This window comes from Sapajus apella, unplaced genomic scaffold (assembly GCF_009761245.1).
Source record: "Sapajus apella isolate SASKATOON/1434 unplaced genomic scaffold, GSC_monkey_1.0 scaffold13, whole genome shotgun sequence".
NCBI classification, from domain to species: domain Eukaryota; kingdom Metazoa; phylum Chordata; class Mammalia; order Primates; family Cebidae; genus Sapajus; species Sapajus apella.
In genome coordinates, this window is record NW_022436953.1 from 6,591,183 (window position 1) to 6,618,344 (window position 27,162).

At 42.6% G+C, this 27,162-nt stretch overlaps 1 protein-coding gene across 6 annotated transcripts in view; it reads left to right on the forward strand.

The window, feature by feature from the left end:
- The window catches only part of CNNM2 (cyclin and CBS domain divalent metal cation transport mediator 2), a 170,168-nt gene that overhangs the window by 95,578 nt on the left and 47,428 nt on the right, over positions 1-27,162 (forward strand). Inside the window, exon 2 of one of the 6 annotated variants that reach the window (XR_004269946.1) lies at positions 10,985-11,079. The exons of the other annotated variants lie outside the window; for them this stretch is intronic. The gene's annotated coding sequence lies outside the window, so the exon portion shown is untranslated. The remainder of the gene's footprint in view (positions 1-10,984; positions 11,080-27,162) is intronic. 6 annotated transcript variants of the gene reach the window in all.

The window sequence follows — 27,162 nt, forward strand, 5'->3', positions numbered from 1 at the left end:
TGATGGAGGCCGGGCGCGGTGGCTCAAGCCTGTAATCCCAGCACTTTGGGAGGCCGAGGCGGGTGGATCACGAGGTCAAGAGATCGAGACCATCCTGGTCAAAATGGTGAAACCCCGTCTCTACTAAAAAATACAAAAATTCAGCTGGGCATGGTGGCGTCTGCCTGTAATCCCAGCTACTCAGGAGGCTGAGGCAGGAGAATTGCCTGAACCCAGGAGGCGGAGGTTGCGGTGAGCCGAGATCGCGCCATTGCACTCCAGCCTGGATAACAAGAGCAAAACTCCGTCTCAAAAAAAAAAAAAAAAAAAAAAAAAAAAAAGACGTATGATGGAGGATGTCACTAGGTGCCTACTTTGTGGCAGACAGCATTCTAGGCATGGAGGAGACAGCAGTGAATCGGGTCATGTCTCTGCCTTCGTGGATTCAGTATCTAAGTAAGGAGCAGACTAAGTAAATAAATATGAACGAGTACATCAGATGCTGGCAGGTGGTATGTATGGCAGAGGAAGGACATAGCAACTAGGCAGGTGAACTGTTTTAGATGGTGGTGAGCAAAGGCCTTGTGAGGAGGTGACACTTGAGCAGAGACCTGAACGAAGTCAGGGATAAGGAGCTTGAACATTTGGGGAAGAGCTGTCCAGAAGTGGGTATGGGAAGAGCAAAGACTCTTCTTGGGTAGAACTGTGTTTGACAAAACAGCAAGAAGTGCCTAGAGAAAGGCAAGCCAGGCTGGGATGGTGGCTCACACCTGCGATCTCAGCCCTTTGGGAGGCTGAGGCAGGTGGATCGCCTGAAGTCAGGAGTTCAATACCAACCTGGCCAACATAGTGAAACCCCATTTCTACTAAAAATATAGATTAGCTGGTGATGAACACCTGTAATCCCAGCTACTCGAGAGGCTGAGGCAGGAGAATCACTTGAACCTGGAAGGCGGAGTTTACAGTGAACCAAGTTCGTGCCATTGCTCTCCAGCCTTGGCAACAGAGCAATAATCTGTCTCAAAAAAAAAAAAAAGAATTCAAGCCAACAGGCCAAGAGTGATAGGCTATGGTGCCATAAAGATCGTCAAGTTGTGCTCTAGGTATGATGGGAAGGTTTGGGAGAGTTTTCAGTAGGGGAGTGACATAATCTTAGTTATCCTTTAGGAAAGATTACTTTGGCTATTCTGCAAAGGACTTATTTTGTAGAGCAAGGGTGAGACAGAGATCAGTTAGTAAGCTGTTGTAATTCAGGAGAGAAAGAATAGTGACCTGGACCAAGACGGTGGAGGTGAGGGGTGGTAAGAAAAAATCAAATCCTGGATAGAAAAAGAGAAGAGGTAAGAATGAGGCCTAGCTTTTTGGCTTGAACAACTGGGTGGATGTTAATGAATCCTTTCCCTCCCTAAAGGAGGAACAGAGTTAGAGAAAGAATGGTAGACAGCCCAGTGCAGATAGTAATTAGGCAATTGGATATCCAAATCCAGAATTCAGAGAAATGATCTGGAGGGAGACATAAAAGATCACCAGCAGATAGATGATAATGAAAACTCTGAGACTAAATGAGATCATTATTCAAATGAAGAGCCATAGACAGAAGAGAAGAGATCCAAAAGTGGAAATTCAAGAGTGCTCTGATTTTTAGAGGTCAGGAATGAGGAACTAACAAAGGGGATTGAGGTGGAATCATCACTAAGGAGAAAAACCAGGAAAATGTGGTGGATGCAAAGTAAATATCCTTTTAGAAAGGAGTAAACAGGCCAGGTACAATGGCTCACACCTATAATCCCAGCACTTTGGGAGGCCGAGGCAGGCAGATCACTTGAGCTCGGGACTTAGAGACCAGCCTGGGCAACATGGCGAGATCCCATCACTACTAAAAATAAAAAACTTATTCAGGCATGGTGTGTGCATCTGTAGTCCCAGCTACTTGGGAGGCTGAGGTGAGAGGATCATCTAAGCCTGGGAGATAGAGACTGCAGTAAGCCATGATAGGACCACTGAACTCTAGCCTGGGCAACACAGTGAGACCCTGTCTCAAAAAAACAAAAAACAAAAAAACGGAGTAATGTTGAAGAAGATGAGGGCTAAGAATCATTGTACTAGAAAAATGATAGGTCATGGAGATCATAAGAGTGGTTCCATTGGACCAAACTAATTTGGAGCATGTGGAGAAGAAATGAAAGTTGAGCACTTAGGGACAGTGAATAGACAGTTCTTCTAAGGCTTTTGCTGTAAAGAGAAGTAAAGAAGTAGAGTGATAGCAGGAACAAGATAGGGGACCTGGAAAAGTTTTTCATTTTTAAAGATGGGAGATTTTTCAGTCTTTAGGTGTGCTGATGCAGATTATCCAGGAGAGAGAGCCTGTGGTGATGGAGACATCTCACCATGTAGCACTCTGTGGCCTCCTCCGAATCGGGCAGTTAAGGGAAGGAAGAGTTGTACCAAGAGCAAATATCAAATATATGATAGAATGAATCATTGGAAACAATTGAAGTATCTAACCCAGAGGAATTAAATATACTGTTTTATAGCCATTATTATTAGATATGCATAAATTGAACTATCCAGCCACCAAAAATTGTAATAAGGTTCTATATTGATATGAAAAGACTTTAAAGACTTACGACGTGAAAGGTAATTTTTGTGAAAAAATATGTAAGACAGAGGGTTTTGGAAAAAAATTCTGAAAGGTAGCATTATGAATAAATTTTTAGTTTCTCCATTAGATTCTCATTGTTTTCCAAATTACTCCCCCATGGATTCTCTACAATGAACATGTATTACTCATGTGTTTTTAAAAAAGTTGGCCGGGCGCGGTTGCTCACGCCTGTAATCCCAGCACTTTGGGAGGCCGAGGCAGGTGGATCACAAGGTCAAGAGATCGAGACCATCCTGGTCAAAATGGTGAAACCCCGTCTCTACTAAAAATACAAAAAATTAGCTGGGCATGGTGGCGCGTGCCTGTAATCCCAGCTACTCAGGAGGCTGAGGCAGGAGAATTGCCTGAACCCAGGAGGCGGAGGTTGCGGTGAGCCAAGATCGCGCCATTGCACTCCAGCCTGGGTAGCAAGAGCGAAACTCTGATTCAAAAAATAAAAAATAAAAAAAGTTATAGGGGACCGGGTACAGTGGCTCACACCTTTAATCCCAGTACTTTGGGAGGCCAAGGCACATGTATCATTAGGTCAGGAGATCAAGACCATCCTAGCCAACGTGGTGAAACCTCGTCTCTACTAAAAATACAAAAAAATTAGCTGGGCATGGTGATGCACACCTGTAGTCCCAGCTATTTGGGAGGCTGAGGCAGGAGAACTGCTTGAACCCAGGAGGCCGAGATTGCAGTGAGCCGAGATCGCACCATTGCACTACAGCCTGGGTGACAGTAGGAGACTCGGTCTCAAAAATAAATAAATAAAAAGTTATTAGTATTGTCAGTTCAACTCTTTCATGGCAATTATAAAATATTTCTATATTTCTGCTTTCTTAGCCATTTTATTTCAGGTTTTCAATCTTTCTTTTTTTTAACATCCCCCCCACCCCATTTTCAATCTTTTAATTTTTGCTCTCCCTCACCCAGGCTGGAGTGCAGTAGCTCAAGCTCGGCTCTCTGTAACCTCTGCCTCCCGGGTTCAAGCAATTCTCCTGCCTCAGCCTCCCAAGTAGCTGGGTGCCTGCCACCACACCTGGCTAACTTTTGTATTTTTAGTAGATACAGGGTTTCACCATGTTGGCCAGGCCGTTCTCGAATTCCTGACCTCAGATGATCCACCTGCCTCAGCCTCCCAAAGTGCTGGGATTACCAGTGTGAGCTCTTTTGAATTCTTGTTTTGAGCATTGGGTTATGTTAATTAATCCATTCAACAAATATTTAGTCAATATCTTCCATGGGTTGAGAACTGTTTTCAGCTTTGAGAATACAACAATAAACAAAATGGATAAGAATCCCTGCTCTGGTAGAACTTCCCTTCTAGTGGGATATAAAACAATAAACAAGAGAAAAATATAAAATTCGTACTCTTTCTTAGGTAGTGTGTTGGATTTAAGCCGGGTTGTGGTATAGCCAAGCAAATAAGATGAGGTGAGAGGGGGAAGGGAGTTGAGGGTCTGATTAGAATTATTGACAGCAGAATGAATGAAAGCTAGATTTCAGCAAGGGGCAAAGGGCATGAGGGTGTGGGAACAGTGGATTGAAAGCAAGGCAAAGGCTTGTTGGAATTGGGTACTAGCAGGAGTATCTGTAAAGATAAGAGGTGGTGGCTAGAGAGGGGTATTTGGAAGTGGGATAATGGATAGGTTGCAGTAATTGTGAATGACAAGGTCAAAGGAGTGATCATGGAAGAGAGTGACAAAGTTAAGATTGAAAACATAAAACATGAGAAGAGAGACCTTTGCTTCTGGCCATGGTAGAGTAACAGGGCCCAGATTTTATGCTCTTTCCTTAAACAAGGAAACTGTGCAGAATATCCTGAAACTGGTTTTCAGACATAGACAACGGGCAAGGCAGGAGAGAAGGCAGCGCTTAGGAGAAAAGTGAGTCCCGTGATTGTCCCAGCTGACTGCCTGGGGGTTGCAGGGCAAGGAGGGACACCCTAAATGGAGCCCCACAGCCTCCCTGACAGAGCAGAGAATGGAAGGAGACCAAAGAGACTAGAATTCCTAGAACCTTGGAATAGTGCACTGCACACCTCCCAGAGAACTGCGGCAGGTTCCTGAGTCTTCAGCAGAGTCCGTCGAAAGTATGTGTATAAAGAGACCACCAGGACTGCTGAAAAATAAGGGATGGCCTTGGAGTCCCTAGCTTCTTGTGAATCGATGAAATTAGTCATGATGGTGCCAAGACAGACAATAATGGGGAGGCTGTGAGTATGGAGGGAAAGGGGGAGGAGCAGTCCTGCCAGAAATGGCAGAGTTCTGGTGCTCCCACTCAATTTTTGGCAATGAGACCTGTAGAGGATAGTCTTAATCCAGCAGTTCACTCTTGACTTGACTCCTGCTATGGGAAGCATAGAGTGCTACGGACAGTTGGACTTCAGTGTTAATCATCCAGATTAAAGGATAACATTGTCAGTATTCTCCTTTTTCTATGGCCTCTTTTCCCCAGAAGAATACAACTCTAATTTATGGTTTCAAAACAGGACGCATGGAACAAAATGTTTTCTAGCAAATTCTTAAGAAAATATTGGTTCCTTTAGATAAGAATTACTTCTGCCATGTGTGGGTGAATATATGTGTATATATGGGTGTATGTGTATGTAGTAATCTCAGCCAAAGATAGTTGCCTGTGGTAACTTTACATTCCTGGTAAAGAAGGTTTTGAAGGCTAAGTTAGAATTCTTTAAGATCAGAGAGAGAGCTCTGTTTATCTTTGGTGAATGCATTTAAGTGATACGTGGCATTCTTAGTCAATGAAAGCCTCATTGGAATTTCATCATGGGACTGAAGCAGCCATGATTCTGACTTCTCCTTATCTAAACAGACCTGTGAAACTGCAGCTTCTACCACATCAGTTGGGCATGCTGATTTGGAACTTTTCTTAGGGTTTGTAGTTGTTGAGATGATCTTTTACATTTTGGATCAGGTTAGGAAATGATAGTAATAGAAGGTTCTTAGTAAGTTAGTCATTATTTTATATGCCAAGCATTGTGCTGAGTATTTTATATATAATTAATCTTCAAAGCAGCCCTTTGAGGAAGATACTGTCATATTTTTTTTACTGTGTTTAAACTCTTCTTCATTCCCTGTTGTCAGCTGGTGACCTTATAGATGAAGTATCCCCCTGCTATGGTCTGGATCAAGTGATGTGTTAGAACTGGGTCCTATACTGGCTTAAGAAACTAATTGTGCTTATCTCTTTTCAACTGGTTAGTGACACTGTGTTAATAACTTGGAATCAGCCATGGTAGGAATACTTACACCAAGGAAATTGGCAAATGCTACAAATCAGTTTTTTCCAGAGAGCTGGCTGTTAAACATTTAGCAGCATGCCACCATCTGGATCCTCTCCTGTCTTACCCTTAGTTGGTTCATGTGTTAGTCCATTTGCATTGCTATAAAGGAATATCTGAGACTAGGTAATTTATAAAGAAAGAAGGTGTTATTTTGGCTTATGGTTCTCCAGGCTGTAGAGGAAGCATGGCACCGGCATCTGCTCCTGGTGAGGGTTTCAGGAAGCTTATGATCATAGCAAAAAGCAAAGAGGGAACAGACATATAAGATGGTGAGAGGTAGAGCAAGAGAAAGGAGGAGGAGGTCCAGACTCTTTTATTTTTCTTTTTGAGACAGGGTCTTACTGTGGTTGCCCAGGCTGGAGTGCAGTGGTATGATTTCCGTTAACTGCAGCCTTGACCTCCCAGGCTCAGGTGATTCTTCCACCTCAGCCTCTTGAGTAGCTGGGATTACAGGTACAGGCTACCACATTTGGTGAATTTTTTGTATTTTTTAGTAGAGATGGAGTTTGCCATGTTGCCCAGGCTGGTCTTGAACTCCTGGACTCGAGTAATTCACCTGCCTTGGCCTCAGAGTGCTGGGATTACAGGCATGAGCCACCCTGTCTAGCCACACCGAGCCGAGGTCCCAGACTCTTTTGTTTGTTTGTTTTTGAGACAGTCTTGCTCTGTTGCCCAAGCTGAAGTACAGTGGTACGATCTTGGCTCACTGCAACCTCCACCTCCTGGGTTCAAGCGATTCTCCTGCCTCAGCCTCCCGAGTAGCTGGGACTATAGGTGAATGCTACCATACCCAGCTAATTTCTGTATTTTTAGTAAAGATGCGGTTTCACCATGTTAGCCAGGATGGTCTCCATCTCTTGACCTCGTGATCCGCCCTCCTCTACCTCCCAAAGTCGTTGGGATTATGGGCGTGAACCACCGTGCCTGGCCGAGACTCTTTTAAATGACTAGATCTTGAGTGAACCAAGCAAGAACTTGCCCAACACTGGGCCGGGCTTGGTGGCTCATGCCTGTAATCCCAGCACTTTGGGTAGCTGAGGCAGGCAGATCACCTGAGGTCAGGAGTTCAAGACTAGCCTAACCAAAATGGTGAAACCCTATCTCTACTAAAAATAGAGGGCGTGGTGGTGAGTGCCTGTAACCCCAGTTACTTAGGAGGCTGAGGCAGGAGAATCACTTGAACCTGCCAGGCGGAGGTTGCAGTGAGCCAAGATTGTGCCGTTGCACTCCAGCCTGGGTGACTAGTGACACTCTGTCCCCTCACCCCCAAAAAAGAACTCACCCAACACCAAGTGAATAGCACTAAGTCATTCATGAGGGATCCACCCCCATGATCCAGTACCTCCCACTAGGCCCCATCTTCAACACTGGGGATCATATTTCAACATGAGATTTGGAGGAGACACATATCCAATTCATATGACTTCATTAAACAACAAAGCCAACAAAAGGATGGAATCATTAAAAATTATACATATATACCCTAAACATTATTTCAAAATAAATTTGCAATCATTTGGCAAACTTAAGTTTTGATTATAAAAATGTGCAAAAATGTAAAAAATGAGACTAGTATAATTAATATACCTATATCTTCCAGATTTGATAATTTTTAATGTTTTTTGAGTCATTTCAAAGAAAGTTACAAACATTATACTTTATCCTGAGCTGTTTTCATACTTCTTCCACATAATCCTAAATCCATCATCACTCTTAAGAAAATTACTGTACCCTAAAATCATTGACTGTTCTCCCAATATTCAGATTTTCCCAATTGCCCCACAAACGTCGTTTATAGTTGGTTTTCTTCTAACAAGGGTGCAATCAAGATTTTTGCATTGCATTGTGTTATTATGCTTTTTTTGTCTCTTTAAAGCTAGAATAATTTCACCCCTCAGTCTTTTATGACATTGTTTTTTCATGATATTGACTGTTTTTTTAATTTTAATAAGTTTAAAGTATATGCAAAAGTAGAGAAAATAGGCAATAAACCACAATATACCCATTACCACTTCAATAAATATTAGTTTTGTTTTCATTTATCTTTTTTCTTTGCAAAAACATTTCAAAACAGATTCAAGACATGTTGTTTCATGCCCCATGATTCTAAGCAATGAAGACTTTTTGTGATGCAACCAAATACGGTACTGTAATAATACCAAGCAAAATTGATAATGATACTGCCTTTTTTTTTTTTTTTTTTTTTTTTTTTTTGAGACGGAGTCTCACTCTCACCCAGGTTGGAGTGCAGTGGAGCAATCTCAGTTCACTGTAACCTCCACCTTCTGGGCTTAAGCGATTCTCCTGCCTCAGTCTCCTGAGTAGTTGGGACTACAGGTGTGTGCTACCACACCTGGCTAATTTTTTGTATTTTTAGTAGAGATGGGGTTTCACCGTGTTAGCCAGGCTGGTCTTGATCTCCTGCTCGTGATCTGCCCACCTTGGCCTCCCAGAGTGCTGGGATTACAGGCATGAGCCAACACGCCCAGCTGATATTGGCTTCTTAAAGAAACCAAGCTAGTTGTTTTGTAGAGTGCCCTACATGTAGGGCTTGTATGATTGTTTTGTCATGGTATCATTTAACTCATTTCACTATCCCATGTATTTTCTGTACACTTGAAGCTAGATCCAAATTCTTGACTAAATTAAACACTTTTGTCAAGAATATAAAGAATGAAATGTATTTTAGTGTGCAGTACTTTAGGTGGCACATAAGGTCTGACTATCCACTGTTAATGATTTTAAATTTGATTAAAATCAAATTAAGGTGTCGACTGTAGTTGCCTTTGTTCTAAAGATAAGCTTTCTTTGAGATTAGCAGTGATCTGTGAAGTGATACTTTGGCACCACACAAATATTATTTTCTCCATCAACCTCTTCCCCTGATGGTTTTAGCATCTATTAGTGTTCTTTGCCTGAATCAATTTCAACAAGCATTGGAAGATGGTATTACCATTCTTCTGAAGTAGAACCGAGGCATTTTCTTTGAGTTGGGCTCACTGGTGTTTCATACAATCATGTATGAATCACATCCATAATATATCTTCTCTAAGTTCCCCAAATCTTCTCTAAATCTGAGTTTTCATTTAAAGTGGAAAAAGCAATACAAAGCATTTTCAAAGCAATACAAGTACAGGATCTTTTTAGATTTTTTTTTTCTCTTACTCACTTCTAATTCAATAGCAGGGATTTTTTTGTTTAACAACCTGCTTCTACTGATGCTTTCCGAAGGATTCATCATAATGTTTGCTGTGGTTTGAATTTGACTCACAAAGTTCATGTTGCAAAACTTAATCTCCAGTGCAAGCATTGGGAGATGGGGTCTAATAAGAGGTGATTGGGTCATCAGGTTCCTCATGAATGGATTGGTGTCATTATGGAGTTAGGTTAGTTATTGTGAGAATGGACTTGTTATAGAAGGAAGCTCAGTCCCCTCTTGTTCTCTTGCCCTTCTGCCATGGGATGGCACAGCGTGAAGGCCCTTGCCAGACGTGAGCCCCTCAATCTTCCACTTCCCAGCCTCCAAACTGTAAGAAATCTGTTCTTCATAAATTAACCAGTCTCAGGTATTGTGATGTAGCAGCACAAAATTGACTAAGAGTCCATAGAAACAACTTTTCTGCTCTTTTAAGTTTTTTTTTTTTTTTTTTTTTTTCTTTTTTTTTTTGAGACGGAGTTTCGCTCTTGTTACCCAGGCTGGAGTGCAATGGCACGATCTCGGCTCACCGCAACCTCCGCCTCCTGGGTTCAGGCAATTCTCCTGCCTCAGCCTCCTGAGTAGCTGGGATTACAGGCACGCGCCACCATGCCCAGCTAATTTTTTGTATTTTTAGTAGAGACGGGGTTTCACCATGTAGACCAGGATGGTCTCGATCTCTTGACCTCGTGATCCACCCGCCTCGGCCTCCCAAAGTGCTGGGATTACAGGCTTGAGCCACCGCGCCCGGCCTCTTTTAAGTTTTTATAATACTTCAGTTACACAATTGTGGCATCAAGTACAAGTGTCATAAATAGTTTTGGAGGCTGGGAGTGGTAGCTCATGCCTGTAATCCCAGCACTTTCGGAGGCCAAGGCAGGTAGATCGCTTGAGCCCAGGAGTTTGAGACCAGCCTGGGCAACATGGCAAAACTGTGTCTCTACAAAAAATACAAAAATGTAGCTTGGCATGGTTGCACACACCTGTAGTCTCAGCTATTCAAGAGGCTGAGGTGAGAGAATTGCTTAAGCCCAGGAGGTCGAGATTACAGTGAGCGATGATTGTACCACTGCACTCTAGCCTAAGAGAAAGAGTGAAACCTTGTCTCAAAAAATAAAAAAGGTTTGGAAACAGAAATAATCAATTCTTAGTAAAAATTATGCTTAATCTAGGGGAGTTTAGAATGCAGGGTACTAGGTAGCAGTCTATTAGCCAAAAGCATTCAGTGTGCTGTGGGCCTCAGTCAGTATGTTTTACAGGGAGAATGGAGTGTATTCATTAGTCAGCACATTGTTACATGGAGGTCAGTTGAGAGAGTCTACCATGTGACTTTCCTTGCGTGTCTTCCTTGGTTGACTTCCAGTTCCTTGGCAGTAAGGAAATCAGTCTTATATCTGTTTGTGTTTAATCCCTGGTGCATGGTACAATGCTTAGCATATAGTGAGTGCTCAATAAAAATATTTGTTGAATGAATTTATGACCAGCTATATTGACCTCAAGTGAATTCTAATGAGAAACATAGAAATCTTTGCAGTATCTTTGAAAATGTCAAGGTTGGTATGGTCATTGCACATAATTTATTCTTTCATTGGCTTTTCCCCTTCTCATTCCCTCAGTCTTTGAGTCTTTCTCTGCTCTGTGCCAACTTCATTCAATTTATTGTATATTGCAAGCTACCTGTGTTTATTATCATTCCAGTTTCCTGACAAAGATGCAAAAAGAATATGTAACAGTTTGGCTGCAATGGCGCTCTGCACAAAGAGAGATGAGATTCCTAGGAAAATACAAAGTAGTTCCTTAGTTCTCTATTCTAGAGCTTAACCAATCCCAGGAACTGAAGTCTTCTGTTTCTTCACAGAGGAAACATGACAAAGGCAGTGGCTGTACAAGCTTCCTTCATGGGCCGCCCTCCCCACTGCCTCATCCAGTAAGCGGGAGCAACTACTTCTAGAGGTGAGAGGGGAGGGAGGACAATCTCCATAACCCATTTGATCCACCCAGCTGCAATTTTGGTCTTGGGAAACAGAGCGAACAATTTGTAGAGTTGCTATATTGAAGAACTTTAAAGCAAAATAAGCATACATAGGATTGGACGTTCAGGTGATACACATGATGGTCTTTGATAGAAGCCTGCAATCTGTGTTTTGAAAGAAGCTACTTATAGCTGAATAATTCCAGTGATCCCAAGATCCTGTTTCTATAGATATTAACAGGTACTATGCATGTACATTTGAGATGATTTTTAGCTTTCAGACCCATGAAAAAGTTCATCAGTAATATTATCATTTATTGAGCACTTACTGTATGCCGGGCACTATTTAAATTCTACTTTTTTCATTTGATTTTCAATTTTTGTTGCAAACATAGGGTATATCTCCATTTACAGATGGTCAAAGTGAGAAGCCATGAGAAGGTAAATGACTTGCTCTGTCACACAGGTAGTATGTAGCAGAGTCAAAGCATCCACATCCCTACTTGTCTAATTTTAGAGTTTAAGGTCTTAATCACTGATAATATGCCTAGGGTCCTGTCACATATTTGAGCTCTTAAAATCTGTGCCTTTTTTGATGAGGGATCAGTGACCAAGGACAGCCTAGGTCTTCTGAACATTGTATCAGGAACTGAGGTGATGTTCCATGAGGCAGTTGTAATGCTACTCACAGAAAGCTTTAGACAGGTTGTCATTTTTACCACGGAGCGCATCCATCAAAAGAATTGTCTGTTTCTAAAGTTCTTTACGTAAGCAAATGAATATGGAATTCTTTTGGCCATTCATTCACTCATTTATTCATCTAGTCATTCAGTAAACACTTACCTTTTTTTACTTGACAGCTCATCATATTTGAATATCAGAGTCTTGGATTTGAGGCTAAATTCATGTTTTGTGTTTGAGAAGATAATGAAAATTCTTGAAGACATTCTCAAGCACAACAGGAAGAAGCACAGGGTTTGATTTCTAGTTGTTTTTCAAGTGGGCTTCATCTGAGGACAAACTCTATTGTAACTTTTCTAGAATTTGGTGCCAATAGGAGTTAAAATAATAAAATCAGTACAATTAAATAGGAAATGAGTGTCTTTTATGTACAAGGCCTTAGATTAGGTAACAACAATTGGTCATTCTTCTGGGAAATGGTTACTAAAATTATAATCAACTGGCAGTCACTGATCGGCCTTGTTTACTGCATTGTGTCCCAGGAAAAAAAGACAAGCTCCTCTTATGATAAGATCTTGGAGAGATAATACCATTTACCCCATAATCTTCAACCCCCCCCCCCCATTTTCTTTTTTCTTCTTTTTTTGAGACAGTCTTACTCTGTCGCCGAGGTTGGAGAGCAGTGGTGCGATATCGGCTCACTGCAACCAAGGTTCAAGTGACTGTCGCATCTCAGCCTCCTGAGTAGCTGGGATTACAGGTGCTTGCCACCATACCTGGCTAATTTTTGTATTTTTAGTAGAGACAGGGTTTCACCATGTTGGCCAGGCTGGCTTCGAACTCCTGGCCTCAAGTTATCCACCCACCTCAGCCTCCCAAAGTGCTGGGGTTACAGACCTGAGCCACCCTCCCACTTTTTTAAGATTAATTTGAGCTATTTAATTAACGTTTATTAAAAGTATTGGCCGGGCGTGGTGGCTCACATCTGTAATCTCAGCACTTTGGGAGGCTGAGGTTGGCAGATCACCTGAGGTCAGGAGTTCAAGACCAGCCTGGCCAACGTGGCGAAAACTCATCTCTACTTAAAAAACATACAAAAATTGCTGGGTGCGGTGGCTCATGCCTGTAATCCCAGTACTTTGGAAGGCCGAGGCGGGTGGATCACGAAGTCAAGAGATTGAGACCATCCTGGTCAACATGGTGAAACCCCATCTCTACTAAAAATACAAAAAATTAGCTGGGCATGGTGGCACGTGCCTGTAATCCCATCTACTCAGGAGGCTGAGGCAGGAGAATTGCCTGGACCCAGGAGGCGGAGGTTGCGGTGAGCCGAGATCGCGCCATTGCACACCAGCCTGGGTAACAAGAACGAAACTCCGACTCAAAAAAAAAAAAAAAAAAACCATACAAAAATTAGCCAGGCATGGTGGTGGGCACCTGTAATTCCAACTACTCGGGAGGCTGAGGCAGGGAGAATTGCTTGAACCCAGGAGACGGAGGTTGCAATGAGCTGAGATGGCACCACTGCACTCCAGCCTGGGCAATAGAGTGATACTCCATCTGGAAAAAAATGTATTATATACTAGGTGTACTAGTTTCTGAGGCTTTAGATATGAAAGAGAACTTTTCCCTTCAAGAATCTCACAGAGGACTAAAAAAATCTCAGGAGAGAGACAGTTATAAATACAGGATGATAAGTGCCCTAATGGAGCTAGTGAAGGATTTATGGGAACAGAGACAGGCACCAAACCCAGTTGGCCTTGGTGAGGTTAGAAAGACTTCCAGATGAGATGATGCTTAAATTGAATCTTTGAGGGAGAATAAGAGCAAAGGAGCCAAAGGGGAGGGCAGTGTTTATGGCAAAGGGAACAGTGAAATAGCATATCTAGTTTGGGGAATCTGAAAACGTATGTTCTGGCATGGAATGAGTAAAGCTATGGGAAATGTGGCTAGAGAAGGCTCCCATCATGTTGGGCTTTGAACGCCATCCCGAAGAGCTTAAATGTTCCTAAATGCAGTGGGAAGTTATGGAAGAATTTTAAGCAGGGAAGTAACGTGTTCAGATGGGTCTTTAATAAGATTACTATGGCATCAGTGAGGTGGCCTTGAGGAGAGTACATTAAAGTTAGATAATGTTAGAAGTAATGAGGATCTGGAATTTAGATGAACTGGTGATGGGGATGGAGACTACGAAATAATTGGCTGGCTGTGGTGGCTAATGCCTGAAATGCTAGTACTTTGGGAGGCCAAGGCAGGTGGATCACTTGAAGTCAGGAGTTCTAGACCAGCCTGGCCAACTCAGTGAAACCCCATCTGTACTAAAAATACAAAAATTAGCCAGGCGTGGTGGGCCACGCCTGTAGTCCCAGCTACTCGGGAGGCTGAGGTGGGAGAATCGCTTGAGTCCAGGAGATGGAGGCTGCATGAGCTGAGATTGTGCCACTGCACTCTAGCCTGAGCAATAAAGTGAGGCTCCCTCTCAAAAAAAAAAAAAAAAAAAAAAAAAAACAGAAAGAAAGAAATAGGCCAGCAACTTGAGAGGCCAAGGCAGGTAGATCACAAGGTCAGGAGATCGAGACCATCCTGGCCAACGTGGTGAAACCCTATCTCTATTAAAATACAAAAAACTAGCGGGGCATGGTGGTGCATGCCTGTAGTCCCAGCTACTCGGGAGGCTGAGAGAGGGGAACTGCTTGAACCCGGGAGGCAGAGGTTGCAGTGAGCCGAGATCGTGCCACTCCACTCCAGCCTGGCGATAGAGCAAGACTCCGTCTAAAAAAGAAAAAAAAATAGAAAATAAATAATCGATATTTAGGAGGCAGTCTTAAATTTAGAACCTAACACAATGTTGGGTACCAACGTGTCATAGCAGGGTGAAACCAGGGGGAAAGGTGGCATCTAAGTTGACTCCCACAGTTTCACATTTGACCTTTACAGATGTCATTAGTACGAAGATTAGAAGTGGGGAAACAGGTTTTGTGAAAAAGATGATAGGTTTCATTTTGGACATGTTGAACTTAAGATGCTTAGTGGACAAGAGGAGGACCAGATGAGCAGATGGGATATTTTTAGGTCTGAGGTTTAGATGAGACTAGGATGGTGGAGTATGTAGATTTTAGGGTTTTCAGCCTGTGCTTTATGCCTCCCTTTGCTGTAGTTACTTGATTAGTACATCGTGAAAAGCCATATTAGCATAAACCTAATGAAGCTAAAGCTGAAGTGCTTCTCACATGGGTGGGTTGCTTCCAAGGCCCTGGGAAGACACCTAGCAAGTGTTTTACATGTTTGTGTTTTTGTAAATTTTGAAAAATTGGAAAGTTTACAGAGGGTTAAAACGACTCTTTCCACACTGAGTTATTCTCTCTTACTCTTTGGTATGGCGGTGTTGGAGTGCTCCCAAGCATTTCTGAGATTCAACTCAGGGAAAGTTAAGCTGAGGATATACACTTGTTTGGATATACTGGGATGTATCTGTGTGGTTCCAGTTACTTTGATGTGCAGTTATTTGTGGCCATCCTACTGTGGGAATGCTAATCCAACGACGTGGATATCATTCAGAGGTATAAGACCAGCATTATAGTGAGATACGAGTGTGTTCTAACACATCTGGCACTGGAATCTGCAGCTAGAAGAGCATGAAATGTGTGAAACCAAAAAGTGGCTAGTAGAAAAACTTTCCACTCATCTGATGTCTTAGCCTGAACATCAGCCTGGTAGAATGACTTGCATGCAGGGAAGTTTATATGGAATGCAGTCTCAGGAAGCAGAAGTTCAGGACAAGCAAAGTGAAATGAGAAGGAGGGAAAGAAAATTCAAGGATCTGATAGTACCTTGCCTACAGGCAACAGGTGTTCAATCCCATTAGGACCTTTTTAAGAACCTATGGAATGGAATGCTCTCAAAACTGTCTGCTTAAGTACAAAATGGGGGAGTATTTTATCCCACTGATTTCTCCCTCCTTCTGGTTTGCATATGCATAACTGCAGAGTAAGTTTCAAGAGAAATCCTAAGGCAGGAAGTGAAATACTGAGCATTAGCAATGAGGCAGTATCTGCTTGCAATGATGCACGGGGTGTGAAGCCACTGCAAGCCTGCATGAACTAGCGGCTGCAGCAATGGAGGGAGTGAGCAGTTGTGGCCCAGAGGGTTGTAATTGGCCTTTTAGAGGTGTTCAACACTGACAGGGGACCCTATTCTCCTTGATCCCTAGTTGAAATAAACATTTTCTCTTGTTAGAAATATGTATAACAGGGGCCTGGTGCGATGGCTCATGCCTGTACTCCCAGCACTCTGGGAGGCTGAGGCAGGCAGATCACCTGAGGTCAGGAGTTCGAGACCAGCCTGGCCAACATGGTGAAACCCAGACTCTACTAAAAAATACAAAAAATAGCCGGGTGCAATGGTGCACATCTGTAGTATCAGTAATCCCAGCTACTCAGGAGGCTGAAGCAGGAGAATTGCTTGAACCCGGGATGTGGAGGCTGGGGGACAGAGTGAGACTCTGTCTCAAAAGAGAAAAAAAAAAAAAAAAGAATTACCTTGTAGAATGAAAACTTGTAACAGTACTACAGATTTCAGCCAGAATGCCATTGTTAACATTTATTTCTAGAGTTTCCTGTATAGTTATGATTAATGCAATTAATTGCAATGAATACAAATGGGATCATAGTATATATAATATGCCACAGGGTTTTACTTTAGAGTAACTTTTCATTACAATTTATGTAGCTCTAAATTTGTGGGTTTGTTTTTTTTTTTTTTTTTTAAATAGCTGCATAGCATTCTATTTTGGATAGAATCCTCCTACATTCATGCTAGCTACATAGCATTCTAGTGTGGATGTAGTAGAATTTACTTAACAAGGCTCCTCTCATGGATGTTAGGTGGTGACGTTTTTCTTATAGAAATATAAAAATGTAGCTGAGTGTGGTGGCTCATGTCTGTAATACCAACACTTTAGGAGGCTGAGGTGGATGGATTGTTTGAGCCCAAGAGTTTGAGACCGCTGGGGCAACATGGTGAAACCCCATCTCTACAAAAGATAGCCGGATATGGTGACACATGCCTGTAATCCCAGCTACTTGTGAGACTGTGGCAGGAGAATCTCTTGAACCTGGGAGGTGGAGGTTGTAGTAAGCTATGTGCCACTGTACTCTAGCCTGAGTGACAGAGTGAGACCCTGTCCAAAAAAAGAAAAATAGAAAAACTAATTTTTTGGCTTCTACAATTTTTTTTTTTTTTTTTTTTTTGAGACAGAATCTTGCTCTCTCACCCAGGCTGGAGTACAGTGGTGCGATCCTGGCTCACTGCCTCCTGAGTAGCTGAGATTAGAGGTACATGTCACCATGCCTGGTTAATTTTTGTATTTTTGGGAGAGACAAGGTTTCACCATGTTGGTCAGGCTGGTCTCAAACTCCTCACCTTGTGATCCACCCACCTCAGCCTCCCAAAGTGCTGGGATTACAGGCCTTAGCCACCATACCCGGCCGTCTTCTACACATTTTTAAGAGCTATTGGGGGAAGGTAGATAATGGGAATGGTGAGTAGGAATTGTGAAGGACTCTATAATAGAGAACATTCAGTTTTAAAAATTGTTTGCGCCGGGCATGGTGGCTTACCCCTATAATCCCAGCACTTTGGGAGGCTGAGGCAGGCGGATCACGAGGCAGGAGATTGAGACCATCCTGGCTAACACTGTGAAACCGTGTCTGCTAAAAATACAAAATATTAGCCAGGTGTGGTGGCAGGCGCCTGTAGTCCCAGCTGCTCTGGAGGCTGAGGCAGGAGAATCGCTTGAACCCGGGAGGTGGAGGTTGAAGTGAGCTGATATTGTGCCGGTGCACTCCAGCCTTGGTGACAGAGCGAGACTTCATCACAAATAAATAAATAAATAAATAAATAAATATTTATTTATTCATTTATTTAAATAAAAGTTGTTTGCATCTTTTTTCTCCTCTGTAATGAAGATGAAGTGCTTGAAGTTTCTGGGGACAGGAAACAAAAGAATAGAATGCTAGGATTTTAGGACAGTGAGGAAGACCTTTAAATATTTTTACTATTTCATTTTTTTTTAAGTTTATCATAAGCACAAAATTTGCAGAAGATAATACATTGGATAAAATTTATCTAGGTTAATTTTCCTTCTAATTCTAATATCTAGTGATTTTTGGGGGGGAAGGAGGGGATAATTTTGATAGCTTTTTCCCCTTATATCACATATTTATTAATTATGTAATATATATGTTTACTATTAACTTATATTAACTGTATAATAATATATAATAGCAATTCTCTTTCCAAATTGAGGTCATCAAGAAGGACTTCCTTAAAAGAAGAGAGAGACTTGAGTGAGAAAAGGGGTTAAGATCTTTCTTGTTTAAAAAAAAGAAAAGAAAACGTTAGTTTCCCCATCAAGCAGGTTTAAAAACACACCTCATTCCTTTCCTTAAAATGCCTGTGACTGCAGCAAATGTGTACGGTGTGGTTTAATCTACAGTGTTATTTAAAATAGCACATTGTCTGGGCTTAGGTAATTTTTGTTCCGTGGCTGTGAAAACAGGACCACATTTTTATGTGTGACTTTTGTATAATTACTGATCTTGTTTACTTGTGTTGTAGAAATCAGGCAAGAAATTAGTTGAAATCAAGAAGTTTGGACCACAAAACAAAGTTCTAAATGATTATTGGTCTAAAAACTAAAACCTAATAATAGAACAGAAAAATAAATCATAAAACCAAAGCGTTAACATTTGGTCTTAGCAGCAGAAGTATAGATCCCTTTTAAAAATCTCCTACTATTGGCCGGGCGTGGTGGCTCATGTCTATAATCCCAGCACTTTGAGAGGCTGAGGTGGAAAGATCACTTGAGTCCAGGAATTCGAGACCAGTCTGGGCAACATAGTGGGACCCTGTCTCAAAAAATAAAGAAACTACTATTATTAGATATATTGGACTACTACTAAATGGAGTACTAAGTAGTCTAGTCAGTCCTCATTTATCATTCTTATAAAGCCTACAGACCTAAAGGAAAGACAGAAATAGTCTCATTGATTCTAAAATAAACGCCTTCGTTCTATAGAAGAACTGAACTACCTGTCTCTTGGGGAACATGAGAAGGTTCCCATCATCTCAGCCTGAAAGCCATCTTTTGTCTTAGCCATGTTTTCCATTGCCGATCGTTTACTAGGAAAACATTCCAGTGAGAGTACAGTGAGTGTTACAGACCACCAAAAAAGATGAAGTGGAGATGCCCGGCGTGCCTCACTATTTATAAAAAAATATTTCTCCAAAAGATGGGAAAATCCAAGTCTTTAAATACTCAGAGAAATAATGGAAAAAACTCTTCAGTCTCTGTTCTGTTCATGAGATTTTCTCACAAATCATTTGGATGAGCCATTAAGTAAGTCACATAATGACTGGAATTTTCTATTAATTGCCTCACTTTGGGTTTCTGGCTAAAGTATCTGGCAGCAAGACTGAAGAACAAGTGAAAGAGAAAAGAAGTGGGTGGTGGTGGGAATGTGAGCCCATCCATTGTTTATTGCCTGGAATCCTAACTTAGGAGAGAGGGCTGGAGGGCTGGCTTTGATAGGACCATCCACTTGGATGGACAGAAGTAAATGACTTAGCTTCTTGTCTTTTAAACACTTGAGGTTATTTTTTTTGTTGTTTCGAAGGGTTGCTTTACTTGCTTTGTCTGCTGTGTCACCAGGAAATTCATGGAGCGGATTCTCTGGCGTAGTGCACACATATTAGTTTGTCTTCCTATATAAATCAGTCATTTGTTGTATTGGGTTCGGGTGATGATAAATTAGTTTAATTCTAGGTGTCTTTTGGTATCTGCTTTCTATTAATCTCTTTGTAGTATGGATCCGGAGTCTATCAGTCAGGGTCCAACCAAAGAAACACAACCAATAGGGGACACTCACATACTCACACACTCTTTCATCAAGGGGTTTATTATAAGGATCTGGCTTATGTATTGTGGAGGCTGTTTAAGAAAGCCCAAATTGATAGGACAGGTCATTAGGAAGAGAAGATAACGAGCAGGCTGGAACCCCAGAGGCACAGTCTGAAGTTGTTTTCTATGGGAGGAATTTCTTCTTTCCTTCAGAAAATCTTTGCCCTGCTTTTAAGGCTTTCCAACTGATTAAGTCACGTCTACTAAGAGTAACCTCCCTGACTTAAAGTCAACCCCTGAAGTCCCATTAGGGACTTCATTTGCATCTGCAAAATCTCTTCACAACAGCATGTTTAATTGAATTACCAGACACTGTTAAATCTATCTACATATTAGTAGAAGACAAAGAGCAACTGCCTGGAAAATCATCCTGCCACGGATGTGTCTCTGCAGGCATTTATTAAATCAAGGCTAGGGTCTCTGCTCCCCCAAAAAAACGTTTCTCTCTTAGTTATATAACTACCTGCTGTATACTTCACCCAGGGAAGCATGGTTGGCTAGTCTTAGGATTAGACCAACTCTTGGGTTTTTTTTTTTTTTTTTTTTGTAGTTTTTTTTTAGTAGAGACGGGGTTTCACCATGTTGACCAGGATGGTCTCGATCTCTTGACCTCGTGATCCACCCGCCTCGGCCTCCCAAAGTGCTGGGATTACAGGCTTGAGCCACCGCGCCCGGCCAACTCTTGGGTTTTTAAACATTGCATGTAAAACAAGTTTTTATTGATGAAAAATGTTTTTCTATTGATAGCCATTTTGTGAGCTTTTTAAATATTTGTTTAAACTAAACACTAAAGCATAAGGGCCACTGTCAATAGAAAACTAAGCTCTTATTTTACCGAGGAAACTATTAAAATGATTAGTTTGGGGTTATGGCTATGAAAGGGCAATAGGGAGGTCATTGTAGATGTAGATGTGTCCTGTGCCATGGCCTGTCAATGCTCATATCCTGGTTGTGACACTGTGCTGTAGTTTTGCAAGATGTTACCATCGGGGGAACTGGGTACATGGAATCTTGGGCAAAATCCACAGGATCTTTCTCTTGTTTCTTATAACTGCATGGGAATATACAATCATTTCAAAATTAAAATGCTCTATTTTGTAATAGCAAAAAAAAAAAAATCAAATAATTTCTAATTGATCTTTTAAATCATTTTCTTAAAGAAGTAGACATTTAAGCCAGGTGCGGTGGCTCACGCCTGTGATCCCAGCACTTTGGGAGGCTGAGGCGAGAGGATCACGAGGTCAGGAGATCGAGACCATCCTGGCCAACATGGTGACACCCCATCTCTACCAAAATACTAGCCAGATGTGGTGGTGCGTGCTTGTAGTCCCAGCTACTCAGGAGGCTGAGGCAAGGGAATCACTTGAACCCGGGAGACGGAGGTTGCAGTGAGCCAAGATTGTGCCATTGTACTCCAGCAAAAAAGTAGACATGTGTATATATTTAGCCCTGTGCTGAGAATTATATATACTTATTATATGGTATTATGTAATAAGTATATATATTTTATTTTAATATAATATATAATACATTTTTATAGGGGGGGCCTCACTATGTTACCCAGGCCAAACTTGAACTCGTAGGCTAAAGTGATCCTCCACCCTCAGCCTCCCAAGTAGCTGGGACTACAGAGGCACACCACCATGTCTGGCTACTCAGTATGTATTTGAGTGGAAGAAAGCATACACTGGGAAAATTGATGGTAACAGTTAAGTATAGTGTTTAATATAAAAAGGTTTTGTAAAAATCAGGGTCAAATTATTAGATGAAATATTGTGCATAGTGTAAGAAGATGGAGTCTTCTCTCTGTAATAATGACTGAGATAGATAGCATAGCCTCAAAGGTAATGCCAGACATAAACATAAAGTATAAGTCCAAAGAAAACCTCTAGAAATATGGAGAAGGCAGTTTTAGGGCAAATATAAAATATCTTTTTGGCTCAGAACATTGTATATATTGAAAATAAAATATGTTCAAAATGTTGAGATAAATGTGATTTGTAGATTCACCCACTCAGTAAATATCTGGGTCTGCATGCCTACAGTGTGTCAGGCAGGTTTTTTTCTTTTGTTATAACAGATCTTGATTCTGTTGCCCAGGCTGGAGTGCAGTGGTACAATCTTGGCACACTACAACCTCCACCTCCTGGGTTCAAGTGATTCTACTGCCTCAGCCCTCCGAGTAGCTGAGATTACAGGTGTGTGCCACCATACCCAGCTGATTTTTGTATTTTTAGTAGAGACAGGGTTTCACCATGTTGGCCAGGCTGGTCTCGAAATCCTGACCTTAAGTGATCCGCCCACCTTGGCCTCCCAAAGTGCTGGGATTACAGGCGTTGAGTCACTGCACCCGGCCTACAGTTTTGTGAATTTCAGGAACTTTACTAGCATGTAAATGTTGATGTCCTTGAGGGTGTTCATACCTTTCCCAAATCTCCATTGATAAAACTGTAAAATCTGAGAACCACCTGGATTAGTTTTTTTCCAGTGTATAATATTCCTGGTCTTACTGCATGGAGATTTTTATGGAGAAGTGAAATTCAACCAGTAACACTCCTAGCTGCTGCATGCACTGTGCCCAAGACTGTTCAGCCACTAATGGAGGGGACTTGTCCACTTTGGTTCTGCTGGTTTTAAAAAATATCTTTTAAGGCCGGGCGCGGTGGCTCAAGCCTGTAATCCCAGCACTTTGGGAGGCCGAGGCGGGTGGATCACGAGGTCAAGAGATCGAGACCATCCCGGTCAACATGGTGAAACCCCGTCTCTACTAAAAATACAAAAAATTAGCTGGGCATGGTGGCGTGTGCCTGTAATCCCAGCCACTCGGGAGGCTGAGGCAGGAGAATTGCCTGAACCTGGGAGGCGGAGGTTGTGGTGAGCCGAGATCGCGCCATTGCACTCCAGCCTGGGTAACAAGAGCGAAACTCCGTCTCAAATAAAAAAAAAAAAAAAATATATATATATATATATATATATATATAATCTTTTAGAGGCTGATCACCTCACTGAGTGGTACCCCCTACTGTCAGTTGTTCAGGTGGCCAAAGGGCAGCAGCAACACTGTCCCCTGACAGCTGCTGTCATTTACACTAGTAGATAAATTCAGGGTTCTGTCCAGGAGAGGGCCCTGTAGCAAATAAGCCTCTATCCTCACCAAAAAATGTTAGATTTTTTTAAAGGAACCATGATTCCATATTCCACCAATCAGCCTTACTGGCAGACACATTAGTTCAGGCCTAACCAGGAGTGAGGATGTTCATGGCTGGACTGAAGGAGCTGTCCTGCTAGCAAGGTCTGGGCCAGCCACTTACGGGTCAGACTTTGGAATTTTTGGAAGTAGTAAAAGGAGGCTTTTGTCTCCCAGAATAGCAATAGTTATCATTTAAAACCAGTGGCTTCTATATACAGCAAGTGCTTCTATATATATATACTCATGTATTGTTTATATAGGACTATTTTAAGATCTGTGTCACATTTTTCTAGTGTATTTTATGGTGGGAAAATTCAACTGGAAAAAATGCACTTAGCTCTGGTGGGGATGGTAAGGTAAAATAAGTACTTTAAAAAAAGATACACCAAGTTTGTTTTTATTTTTATTTTAGCTTTCAACAGTACAGAAATAGCTAGGTGATAGTTTCCTAAATGAAATTGTATTACTTTTCCTTAAGCAGGTTCGATTATAGCTCATGTTCTAATACTAGATTTTTTTTTTCTTGAGATGGATTCTCGCTCTGTGAACCAGACTGGAGTGCATGGCACGATCTTGGCTCACTGGAGCCTCTACCTCCCAAGTTCAAGCAATTCTCCTGCCTCAGCCTCCGAAGTGGCTGGGACTACAGGAGTGCACCACCATGCCCAGCTAATTTTTGTATTTTTAGTGGAGATGAAATTTCGCCCTTTTGGCCTGGATGGTCTCAAACTCCTAACCTCAGGTGATCTACCCGCCTCAGCCTCCCAAAGTGCTGGGATTACAGGTGTGAGCCACTGCACGCAGCCTCTAATACTAGATTGATTGCCATAGTAGTCAGAAGACTCGGAAGGCACATATTAGCATTCATCCATGTATTCATTACAAAAATTTGTGAGAGAATGGCTTTACGTGTTTGTGTCATCTGGCTTGTAATTCAGGGTTTATTTTTCTTTGGGTTTTGCCGCTTTTGAATTGAGAGGGAAATGAATAGGGAAAGCACCTACCTAAAATACTATTAAAAGTAATGTGGGTAGAGAGCCCCAGGCACTCCCAGAGACTAGGTATGGTGCAGCTGTGGCAGGGCAGCCCCAGTGGGTTGTGTTAGGGCAGTGAGTGAGGGGCTGGGACACTGTGGGGGCCGACCCCTTCCCACCACCTGCTGTTTATAGAGGGTGGCATCAAGCTGGGTGCTCTGGGAGAAAGGTGAGAAACAAGGAGCTTCCAGTCTAGCATGGAAACCATCACAAACTTAGTATAAGAAAGAGATGCGGCCAGACGTGGTGGCTCACGCCTGTAATCCCAGCACTCTGGGAGGCCAGGGAGGGTGGATTACCTAAGGTCAGGAGTTCAAGACCACCCTGGCCAACATAGTGAAACACCATATCTACTAAAAATACAAAAATTAGCTAGGTATGGTGGTGCACACCTGTAATATCAGCTACTTGGGAGCCTGAGAATCACTTGAACCTGGAAGGCAGAGGTTGCAGCCTGGTTAACAGAAGTAAGACTCCATCTCAAAAAAAAAAAAAAAAAAAAAAAAAGGCCTTAAGAGAAACTCAGATGATGCTATAGGAGCTGAAAAATATGAAGGATAATTTCCACCTTTGGGAATAGAGCAGGCTTCCTGGTATGGGTGACATTATGTGTGGACTTAAACATGAAGAGCCACATTACAAAGGATTAAAAGGGCTCAAGCAGAGGAAGGGGAGTGTAGGACCATAGAGTACCTGAGTGGGAAAAGTCAAGTTGTGTGACTGGGTGGACAAAGCTTAAGAAGGGGAGAGTGGAAGTTGCAGCATGGTGATACCTTTGAGCCCTGCTCTAGGAACATTTTCTCCTTAATTCAGTAGCTGATAGGAAGTGAGCTCTGTGCGTGATGGAATGCTGTGGTTATGTTATGGTGAATAAGTCTTCTTTGTGAGTGCAGGAGTAGAGAACAGACTGGAGCGTTAGCTGTTGTGCTAGACTTGGCAGGGGCTGAGGACTAACACAAAGGTGGATCCAGAGTTGATCCGGAGCTGATGGTCTAATCTTGAAGAACCCCTTTGTAGCACACTGAGCTACGGGTGTGCAGGTAACAAGCTGTGGGGTGAGGAGGCATGGAGCTGACTGATTTCATTTCAGATATTTGAAGGCTGCTGTCAGTCTCATTCCTGCCCAGGTGTCTCTTCCAGCTAAACATCTCTGGCTTCTGACTAGTTTGTATTATGGTATAGCATCTCTCCTCATTTTGCCTCTTGTAAAATACAAGACCCAGACCTGAACCAAGATTCCAGATATATCTAAATACGGAAGGAGAACCGCTTCCCTTATTCTGAAGTTGTGCTGCCACTCAGTTATCACAACGTGCTCTGTTGCTGGATCAGTGTGTGATCTGTCTATCCTTCAGGGACCTGCTGTCAATAAAGGGAGGGGGCAGGAAAGGAAACCCTACAGAAGGGGCCACATGGAGGGTGGTCCCATTGGAAATGGAAGTCTGCTGAACCTACTTAGCCCCTCCTCTTACCGCTCCATTACCTATTCCCTGTTCCTCTTTCCAACCCCATCTCCTGCCTCACCCACCCCTGTAGCCATTGTCAACACCCTGACTCCCACTTCCTGGTGGTAGTTTTCCAGTACATAAATGTCAAGTTTCACTGAGCTGTGCATCTTAAGCAGCTGACTGTATGTGTATATGTATTCATTCATTCATTCATTGAAAAGGAGGAAAAAGAGAAAAGATACAGATGATTGCAGAGTTTTAAAAGCCTAGGTGGCATGTTCAGATCTAGGGACTTAAAGAGGGAAATGTTATTTTGGAGAGGACAAACTGTCCTAATGACAGGCTTTTTCTCTTTGATAAAAGCTATTTGGCATAAGCGGACCAGTTTGGGCCTCCCTGTTAGAAGCCAGAAGGGCTCGAGTGGAAAGCACAATGGCCAGAGACTCTGGGGTCTTCAGCATGTCACTTACACTGTGGCCCTTCCTCCACCATAGTCTTTATTGACAGCATCTTCTGTCGTCAAAATCACCTTTCATGACCTTTTGGCTGCATTTGATATTTTTCACTGCTCTCTGCTTATTGGAACAGTTTTTATTTTTTGTTTTTTAATGTGGCTTCCAAAATCCCCATTTCCTTTATTCTCCCCTCCCCTTCCTGCTGGCCCTTCTTTCTCAGTCTCTCTTTGGTTCTATCTCAGCCTCCTTACCCAGGAAACTGGGGCATCCCACACTCGGTGCTGGCCCTTCCCTCCTCCACAGCCTAGGTTATCTCGGTGGGTTTCTGGCTCTGCTACCATCTGTACTTACCCAGTTTTTATCTGTAGCTTACATGTCTCTCTCTCTTTCTCTCTTAAATTCTAGACTTGTGTATCTATCTATTTGACATTTCTACTAGGATGTCAAACTTACCCTGTCCAAAACTGAGCTGCATTCTGCCTTCTAGACTGATGCCACACGCCGTCCTCCGCCGGGATCAGCAGCTCCATTCCTCTCATTGCTCAAGCCATAAAGTGGTAGAGTCAGCCCGACTCCTCTCATTCTCTTGCGCCCCCTATCCAGTCCATAAGTAAATCCTGCTGGCTCTTTCTAAAACCCTGTCTATCCAGAATGCAAGTACTTCTTGTCACCCACACTGTTGCCACCAGGCCCAAGCCACCGTTCTCGCTCGCTTGGCTCACCGGTAACTTCCTACTGGGTTTCCCTGCCTCAGCCCTGCCTCAGGGCCATTCTCCTCCCACCTGCTGCCGAACTTTCTCTGCAGCCAGATGGACTCTTAAAACAATGCAGATATGTCACTCTTCTGCCAGAGCCTTCCAGTGACCTGCTGTCTCAGAATGAGAGCTAAAGCCTTTTCGATGGTTACATGGCCCACGCCCCACCCCATACAGCTCACCTTTGCCCTCACCCTCCTGCTCACTCGCTTCTAGCCCTTGGTGGCCTCCTGGCTCCTCACCCACCACAGCGCATCAAGCCCCTCCCTTTTCAGGGCCTTCCGACTGTTCTCTTACCTGAAAACACCCTGCCTCAGGTTGGCTTCCTGTGCTTCACCTTTGCTCAAGGGTCCCCTAGTTAGGCCGCCTTTCCTGTGCCATCCTGTGTTAAATGTCATCCTGCCCCTACTGGTTTGTTCTCCACAGTACATTAACACAGCCCGACATGCCTTTTCACTTCAGGGTCTATTCTTCTATTAGTTTCCCCAGAGTCCGCTTCCCTAGTGCCCATCTCTCCTGCTCAGATGCCTCTTGAGAGTCA